This window comes from Formica exsecta, unplaced genomic scaffold (assembly GCF_003651465.1).
Source record: "Formica exsecta isolate Colony F162 unplaced genomic scaffold, ASM365146v1 scaffold62, whole genome shotgun sequence".
In the NCBI taxonomy this organism is placed as follows: Eukaryota; Metazoa; Arthropoda; class Insecta; order Hymenoptera; family Formicidae; genus Formica; species Formica exsecta.
Genome location: NW_021853381.1, coordinates 964214 through 972490, shown reverse-complemented (window position 1 = coordinate 972490; position 8277 = coordinate 964214). Strand labels below are relative to the sequence as shown.

Here is an 8277-nt window from a genome sequence, read left to right as displayed (position 1 = left end):
CAGATCTTATACAGATATGTAACACACAACAATTAATACACTACAATTAACACACACACACACACATGAGAAACATTGACACAAATGCACAAACATGGCGCGTATGACTAGATTATTAATCGCGCGCGACGACATCGTCGCTCGTAAAGTTATTCCGTAAGAAGAAGGGAAAAGCGCTATTGCGCGCACGTGTATGTATGCATAATGATGCGCGATGTGCATTATTTGTATGCGAGAGAAAGAAAGTGGATAGGTAAGTGTTGTCGCGGAGTACGATATAGTTGGTATTATATCGTAATGAATTAGCAATATAAGAGGAATACAAAGTTTGATCTTTCCACGTATGCATGTCATGAGTGCGCGTGTGTGTGTGCATGTGAGAGAGAGAGAGAGAGAGAGAGAGAGAAAGATGCTATAGAAGTGACACGTGATCTTCTCATCTTCCATTCTTTTTTTTTTGTTTTTTCTTTGACGCGCATCGTGCGTATCGAGCGTCTCTTCTGTTTATTCGTTTCCCCGAAGAGAATGCGCGACAGAGTCAATCGTGCGAGTGGCTACCACACGACTTTGTCGCCTGACGACGACGACGACGACGACGAGTTTAAACGACGAAAGAGAAAAATCGGCCAAAATAAGGGAGAGGAGAGAGGTATGAAGCGTCCGCGTATTCCGTTCATTAGCTGTAAGGCTGTGTCAGACAAGATTACTTGACAACAATAGTGTTGAGATTCATGGTTCCCGAGTCCAAGGTGTTCAAAATTAAACGAGACAAGAGGAAAGACATATGTTTTTTCGTAGAGGTGTCTTGCGTCTTGTTTGCAAAATTTTTATTACAATTCGCGAAAAACCGAAACGCGACGCGAATCCTCCCCGCGATACGAAGTTAGGGGAGGAGCAGCATACACATATAACATTAATGAATCTAAGAAATACAATACGATTAGTATAAGGATCCTCAACGTTGAGGGCCGAGGAACACGCTCGCGGATTCTTGTGGTACTGCAACGCGCGCCAAAAGATATGGAAGCGTGTCCCTTGGCAGATATGATCTCATATTTTACAGATGTTTCAGTTGCGTGAGGCATTTGTTGGTTAATATGAATTCGGAGAGGTTCAATTAATTATTACATAAAACTACTAAGAACGCGTAACATTTTGAAATAAGAGAACGAAAGAGAATGAATGAGATAGAGTGTGAAACAAAACGATGTGTATGTACAATGTGTATGAAGAGAAGAATGAGAAAGAAGTTGTGCGAGGACGAGATTGGTCACGCGATAAAACACAAGAGAGAAAGAGAGAGAGAGAGAGAGGTATATTTAAATACAAAAAAATACATACATATGTATATGCATGTTCTAAATTATGCAATTTAATTTTGTATTCGGGATATATATATATATTACTATCGATCGCGGAAAAAATCGATGGTGCGAAGTTCGTGGGTGTAGCGTCACCGGATGCGAACGTTGTCGTGCATTCTAGAGATTTATAATACAAAAGTTTTTAACGTAATGTTTTTTCGAATAATAATATGTGAAAGTCACATAAGATATAAAAGCGAATCGGTAGAAGCTGTGGAGTGTGCAGGGTATGGACGCGATAGAAATTATTTACGCATTGTATTACGATTCGTCACGAAAGGAACAGTACCAAGCCCTTGCCCCTTATATTCGTACCTACTTTTTAATAATATATTTTTTCATCGATTATATATTTATTTAATATCGAACGTAGCGCCTACGCGTCGTCTCTTCAAATGGTACTTTTTGAGTAATTCGAAGAAGTGCAGATCTTATACAGATATGTAACACACAACAATTAATACACTACAATTAACACACACACACACACATGAGAAACATTGACACAAATTGCATTAAATTCTAGAATAGTAGCGCTTTATAGAATTAAATATTAGGATAACAAATTCTTCGTGAATGGGTATGAAAAAAAAACAATCTTCTGTAGAACGGTGGTCTGCCAAACGCGGCGTTCATCCCCGAGCCGTTCGCGTGAAGTTCCTCCATCCCTCACGAAATTCAAGTTAAAGTCAAATTAACGAAATTACCTCTTGGAATACGCTTATCGCGCGAGAAAAGAAATTGTCCTTTCGGCCTTTCGTGTAAATATGTCTATTTAGGCCAAAACCCCACAACTTCCTATCCCGATCATCCCGTCTACCCGCGGCCCGTCGACAATTTGAAAATCAACTTTGATAGCGGTTAATCAATCTTGATTCTTCAAGTCGATACCGCGCGGAAACTTCCTCCTCTTTCCTCTTACAAAGACGAGAACCGAACGGAAAACGAGACAAACGCCGAGTTCCTCGTGGCCACCAGCGTAAAAGAAGCTATAAATATTATTATGGTGATTAATTAACTACATAAATTATAATAAAATATATTTTGTATTAATGTAGTCACGAATTAATACGGCAAACGCAGTGGTCTGTGAAGACTGAACCTAAATAAGAGAACGCAAATTAGTCCTGTGCGAATTTCATCGACGTCTGTTAAGAACAATAAAATGATCAGGTAACGGAACGTTTACTATTGTGTTTTTATTTCTATCCCCGGACAGTATATTTTGTTTTGTTAGTACATTCTATTTTAATATCTCGTTTATTTTATTATTAAGTGTTATATATTATTCGTAATTTAATAATTTATTTTATCCGTCTATCCCCCCTCGAGAGATTATTTTGCCTTTCTTTTTTGTAAAAGCTATGGCCACAACTTGAAGTACGTTGTCACAAGGAACCAAAGTCCACACTCATGCTTGCGTATGCGATCGAATTACCCGCAGACGTTGATGAAACTCACATTATATCACTCTGACATGCGAATATTCCGACGCAGAGCTCGACCCTGTGTTGGCTCAAACTCAATCAATCGCACGAGTTCGATTGTATACATAAAAGCGGTACGCAGATTAAATTTGAGTTCGCTGACCGAGCGAGAGATGAAGATCCGAACGAACATATATTTAGTGGAAGCCTAAAATCGAGGAAGGAAAGAAAAAAAAAACTGTAAACGTACAAGTTCCGGCCAGGCTTTTTGCTGTTGCACTCTCATGCAATTTACAGCATGCAAAGGCAGCTTAATCGTAGAACATACATGTGTAATACGATAATTATGTATATCACCGTCGTGATTACTTATCTGTCGACGGTGAATTTCGATGGGAGAAAAAGCGAGAGATGTGTGCGAATAGCTTTTACTTTTTTCGAGATCGTTCTCGATATTGTTACATCTATTATTTAATTTATTGTAGATTCAAGACACAATTTTTTAGATGATACACGTATTTCTTCATTATAAAGCGAGTCTCAAAATCGCTCGATAAAATTTTCATTCCAACGAGTTTAAACTCTTGATGTGATTAGTTTTGGTGTCAAACTTTCTAAATAAAAATTTTTTATTGCGAGCGATTTTAAAGCGAGAAGCTTTTTTTCACGAACGAAGATGGGTACTCGGGTATAGAAACTAAACTATTCACTAGTCCATATTAACGACACATTAACAGAATCGTCTCGTGATGAGAAAAAAATAGGAGTCTAACGCGAAGATTTTTCTCTCGCAATCACGTCCAAAAAAATATATATATTGAATCTACTATCATGCGCTTCTCGTTCGCTGATCACAAATTACAATCGTAATAATAATAATAATAATAATAATAATAATAATAAATAAAATCAATCGCGATCTTGCGTTTGCCCGATTCACGACGGACGTGCACCGCAAACGAATGCGCGTTAGAATGAAAGAGAGAATGTACGTATGAAATAATTGCTATGGTTGAAAAATTACCCTTACTACACTCTTGTAAGGGAATCATCCAAATATAGTCACTTGTGACGTATGAGTCGTCGGGTATTAAATATGATGTCTCCATTAGCATTTATTTTTAAAAATTTTGGCTCCTTTGGATATTCTTAATCTAAATTTTTGTGTCAAAGAATAATTGGATATTAAAGAATTATATAATAATTATATAGATATTTAAAAAACAAAATTAAGATTGATTAGATACGTTTTTTCTGAAAAATTTATAATTTATTATTTTACCGACTCGTTCCATTTTACCCAATTAATTATAAATTAATTAATTTTACCCAACGACTCGTGCCGAGATAATCAAAGGGACTAATGTTCCGTCAATGGACAATCGCCGGGGCATTTTCAACGACTGCAGAAACCGTAGGTGTGATAACCTCAGGTACCTGTGGTCAGCGAATATGCATTCGCGGACCGAAAATAGGCCAGCTCTATAATATTGTGTATCCCCACGGGAACGTTTCAGCCGGGACAAACTCGCTCGAGATGGAGGCAGATCGAACAAAAAAAAAAAGATGTGTCATTGCGTGTGCATGCTTGTGTGCGTAAATATGACGCGCCGGATGCGCCTGATGCAGTTTAATAAGTTTAACGAATAGATTGTGTATCTCAAATCAATATTAACGGACGCACATTAAAGTATCTATATGTTTCGACGACACTTTAAAACGGTTTGAAAAAGAAAAAAGAAAAAAAAATCCGCATTGTGGAAAAAAAAGACGAGAGCGAAAAAGCAGCAGAGAATACTTTATACAGGGTGTTCGCGACAATTATTCGTTAGAAAAGCCACGAACGATTAAAAACGACAAACGCACAAATTGCCGGACCTATATAGCTCAAAGTCTCCGACTACTATCGTAGAGATTTTCATCATTGTCAGAGAAACGGGACCGGATATGATTAGAGATTTTTCAAAGAAAGTCTCCGCTCGCGAATGGCGGAGATGTAGCAAGCCGTTTCCGTTCATTACGAATCATCACCGTCCTCTTCCCTCTCTCCTCCCTCGATCATTCATCGATTCTCCGAATCCCCGTCGTCCGTATCGCGGATAATGCGTCCCTGGTTGAAGAGAAAAAAAGATTTCCGGAAGTGCTCTTGGTACCCATGGTCTTACCGAGAAGATTTTCTTACCATTCGGTTACGTTCGCACGTTCATGGTTTTTAATAGTGATATATACAAATAATTGGGAGGGGATAATAAAATATGCGCTGGGTATATCTTCAATGATTATAGGGACCAACACATTAAATGCGATAAAATCGGCGGGTACCTATGGTCAATGAGTAATATACTCAACCAGGGGTGTCGTGTGAGGTTTTAGAATCTTTTTTTTTTACGATTAGAATTTTTTTTCGATAGCACTCTCTCACGCATATCTCGCGCAACGCGAATACCGAGACTCTAACGAAGAGGAGTCGATGAGCGAAGCGAAACGTCAACTATCGTTTCGATGAGGACGATTCTCCACGACTCGCAATATCCGTTCCGTATATAAGCAGAAGCGACAGCACCAAATAGTTCGACATATCGACCTCCCGCCCGACAAATCGTCCCTCCTACGCAATCAACCTTCTTATACGCAATAATAACTCGTTTTCTCCGAAACAACAATATTAATCCGCAATAATAATGTTAGCACCCGTAGCGCCGCGAATACGCGAGAGTCATTGTTATATCTTTGTATGAACATTTAATACGCAATAAATATGTATGTCGTCATCCCACTACATCTGCGATGCACTTTAATTATCCTGATGTCTATTTCTATTTAACACTATTTTATTTATGTCATTTTGCAAATGAGAATTTATTTCATCGACGACAAATATTATTACATTTATCTTACATGGATTATTATTATTAATCAAACGCTTTAAATTATTTTAATAAAGTAGATAATTATATGATTTTCTAATTATGCGTCAAAATTCTACTTTTTTATGGGGACTCGTCATTAATTCATCTATTTTTTTACACGGGATAGACTTGTATTCTCCTTCAAAAAGAGAAAGGGATTGTAAAGGAATGAATATAAAGATCTCGCGCCTTTGTCCTATCACACAGCCTCCCTATAAGGATGTGTCTCTTTCGCAATTCGGGGGTCACGTGCTCGCGTACGGACACGTCAACACGTGCCTACTATCCGCGGTTCCCCGACATCAACGCGAGTGCGCGCGCAAGCTGGCAACAGGTAAACGGCAGGTAAGAGAAAAAAGAAGAAGCGAACGGAACGCAGGGGGAGAGATGTGTGGTGGATTAGGTGTGCGGGAGAGTGAGGGGGAGAGAGAGAGAGGTACAGGTGCGCCGATTGTGGAGGGGACGAAATGGCTCCGACTTCTCCGAGAGAGAGAGAGAGAGAGGTGGGAGTTAGAGAGGGAACCTGTATGTGAGGCCTGAACTCGCCGCCACCACCGCCGAGACTCGCTTCGGTTTGACGTCCGCATCCGATCGACAGTCAAGCGCGGAAAGCCGTCGATAGTGCGCGATTGTCCCTTCACAACCGCGTTTTGCATTGTGCGCGCGTTTTGCATTTACCGCGATGCGAGGAACTCGAGTTAGAGTTAGAGTGCATCGCGCGTGATCGTGCGTGGGTGCGTGCGTTGGATGCGCGCGTGCGCGCGCGCGCGCGAGATGCGGATCGCATTGTACGGATGACCTCGGTAAGCGTGCGAATCTCTCATAATCATCATCGATTTCTCTTCTCGATTATAAAATCGTGCGAAGTTACATTTTTAGCACAAATTGTCCTTCTCGAAAATTAATGCGGAAAGTTTACAATTTATTTTTTAATTTAAATCGGAAGGAAATGAATCAAGGATATATCTATGACACGATAAGGATATTTAAAAGACATTCCAATGATTTAGGAATTTTTAAAAAAATGCTTTTCTGTCTTTGATGCCTCTTTTCTTTTATATGTATAAGCGAGCGCTTTTAGTTTGGCGCTTATACGATCGCGAATATCTATCGAAAAAATATCGTTGTCGGTGATTATCGTCGAGTTTATCATTGTCATTAGATGCGCGGGAATCTGGTTACCGAGCTGCTCGAATAGAAACAACAGCAAAGTGCGTATGTTCATAGAGCGCGAAATATATTTCGTAACGAGCAGCTGGACGACGTTGTAAGGAGAATCCGCGGAGACTTTAACGATCACAGTTGCAGATAAGACGAGCTGACTTGACGTGTGTCGTGATAATAATTTCGCGATTTATCACGACATCGATCCGCTGTTTCTCTACGCGAATATTGATCTTTGCTGCTTGGAAACGCCGGTGCCATATGCTAATATTTACACGACGTTCGGGAAAGAAGTTGCTACAAATTTCGAGTTAATTTCTCCTTGCAAAATTATCTTTTAATATCAGATATTGAGAAAGTAAATAGTTATTTATTCTATATTATTAAGTTAAAATAAATTAAATAACATAAATATAAATGTAGTGAAATCTTAATTTCTATTTAATTTCAAATTTTCAAGATTTCGATTTGATAATATTTCAGTTATTTCAATATAATATAAGTTATGAAAGATCATAATACTCAATCAGGAAAACTTTCCCTCAAGAAATAATCGATTTGAAACGCTCGAAGAGCGGCGATTTCTCTTTTTCCTTTCTAGTATTTTCTTACAGCTCAAGCGTTTATATCGCTCATCGTCCCATATAGCGTGCTCCAATAATGTACGTGTATTTCCGGTATCAGACGATGCTTTCCGAAAGCTCGTTAAATATGCATTATCAACTTATACGAGCACGCTCACTCCCGCAAGGACACATCGCGATCAATGAGTACCGTGACGTTATACCGTTGCAATCCGTGTGGAATAATCGCTTGAAAATATCCGAATCGCCAATTATACGGCTTCGTAATGAGCTGCTAATTAGTAGATAATTATACGGGGCAGCAACGTCTGAGTAAGGTTCGTTCTACTTCACCGGGTGTTGATTACCTGAGAAATAGGAAACGTGGAACCGCGAGCGCGATTTCTTCGAGACCGAACGCTGTCGCAGTGATTTATGACGTTTCGTCATAAGGAAGATGATCGCGCTCGTGCGAGATGATGACGCGTCTTCTCGCGCACGACAATATTCATTCTGACGTAAATTACGTGACTGCGTATTGCGTAGCGTTATCAATCCGCGAGAGATGTTACAAGAAACGAGATACCGAGTACGTGGCGATATGAGTCAGTTTCTTTCTAATTCGAACAAACGTGTCCCGCGGTTGACAGCTTATAGTAGTATTTGCTATTTGTTAACTTACAAAAAATTTGATTGATGATATTCTTATCTCGTTTATATTTCAAGTCCACATATCACAAGAGATTGTAAAATTTTAAAACCCGAGAGATCTGGAAGATTGTTAAATTAATTCTTAAGAGCGATTAATCTGAGATTAATTTTATATATAATATATTTATTTATTAAAGAT

The 8277-nt window shown here is 39.0% G+C and overlaps 1 protein-coding gene across 1 annotated transcript in view; it reads left to right on the top strand.

Moving 5' to 3' along the window:
* Positions 1–6296: 6296 nt before the first annotated feature.
* LOC115242729 (protein grindelwald) overlaps positions 6297–8277 on the top strand; it is a 12774-nt gene continuing 10793 nt past the window's right edge. Inside the window, exon 1 of the mRNA XM_029819242.1 lies at positions 6297–6503. The gene's annotated coding sequence lies outside the window, so the exon portion shown is untranslated. The remainder of the gene's footprint in view (positions 6504–8277) is intronic.